Below are 1,703 nucleotides of genomic sequence, written 5' to 3'. Positions count from 1 at the left end.
TTTTTTTTTTTAACTTCACCAGGAATTACTAGATTGTGAACAGTATTTCTACGCAGCACTTACTTTCCAGAGAAGAATTTGAAACAAAAATTGTTAATGCATAAAGTAGAAACCCATTACCTAAAAATACAAAACGTGTTTTTACCCGATGACAGCACTTAGAGCTTTCTTTCCTGCTTAGTTACAATGTATAAAATATTCCTGGAAGTTGCTACAAAAGGGTGCACAGATCCGTTCTGTTCAAGCCCTCAAGTGGATACTTAAGGTGATCGCAGTGAAATACTTTCGGCCAAGACAGTGCCCCACGGGGCCAATCTCAATAAAGTTATACCCAGCACGTGGGTGCAACTCACCAAAATAGAAACGCAATAGACTGTGGAGACTCTCAGTAGCAGAGATGAGACAGCCTCCCAAACAAATCCGTCCAAGCTAGGGTCTGCCAAGAGCAAACCGCGCCTAAAGGAAGCCTGGTCCGACGCTAGAAGGGCCCCCGCCCGGGATGACCAAGGTCTGCGCCCAAACAGACCCGGCGTGCGCCTCCCTCACAAAAAATGCAGAGTCCCTCAGAACCCCCACCACCGGCAATCACGCCACGGTCCCAACCCGGTGCCCCGCGCGCGGAGTTGTCCCTCACCACTCGCCCCTATCTTACAGTCGTCGCCGTGCACGGGCGCCATGGTCCCAAATGTCCCGATTCCGCGCCAACCAGCCCGAAACTGGCGCGGGGACCCAGACAGGCGCCAGCGTGAAAGCCAATCAGCGGCTCAGGAGGCTGCGGACTTCCGCCCGGAAGGCTACTGACGTGCCGCACGCCACCGCGCCCCGCCCCTGGCCTTCCCGCGGGCGCGCGTTTGGCGCCCTGTGATGACCCCATGGGGAAAAGCTAGAGCTAAGGGGAAGCCAGAGGAGAGCAGGAGAAAGAAGCGGTCGGGCGCAAGAAAGGCACCGCCTGAAGACTGCGCAAGCGCACGCATGCTGATGGGAAAAGATTTGGGCGCGTGGGAGAAAAGACGCTCTGGTTCTCAGAGCCGATTTTCCCGGAAAAGAGGTGCGGGCGGGCAGGTGAGTGGGCGTGGCTGGATCATTTTCCCTAGAGCCTGGGAAAGCGACTGCCTCCTGCTGCGCGCTCTGAGTTTTGCCTGATAGTTTGTTTCTCAACAGTGTGAATACAGTAGCTGTGTGATTAACAACTTAAAGATATATGCACCATCTTAACCAAATAACCAAAAGTAGCGTTACCAATAAATGGTAAGCTGACCTAATATGCCTCCTGATGAAAAAGGAGCAACTTCGCCTATGTGGTCTTCTTGCAAAAAATGTCTAACCTGGCGAGACTCAGCCCAAAAAAAAAAATGTCTAACCTGAATCTAACCACGAAGAAACAATCAGATGTATTCAAAATGTAGGACAATCTAGGCCAGGCGCGGTGGCTTACGCCTGTAACTCCAGCACTTTGGGAGACCGAGGTGGGTGGATCACCTGAGGTCTGGAGTTCGAGACCAGCTTGACCAACATGGTGAAACCCCATCCCTACTAAAATACAAATATTAGCCAGGCATGGTGGCGAGTGCCTGTAATCTCAGCTACTCGGGAGGCTAAGGCAGGAGAATCTCTTGAATCCGGAAGGCAGTGGTTGCGGTGAGCCGAGATCGCACCATTGCACTCCAGCCTGGGTAACAAGAGTGAAACTCCATCTCAAAAAA

Source organism: Cebus imitator, unplaced genomic scaffold (assembly GCF_001604975.1).
Source record: "Cebus imitator isolate Cc_AM_T3 unplaced genomic scaffold, Cebus_imitator-1.0 Scaffold589, whole genome shotgun sequence".
NCBI classification, from domain to species: domain Eukaryota; kingdom Metazoa; phylum Chordata; class Mammalia; order Primates; family Cebidae; genus Cebus; species Cebus imitator.
Note: the sequence above shows the minus strand (reverse complement) of the source record.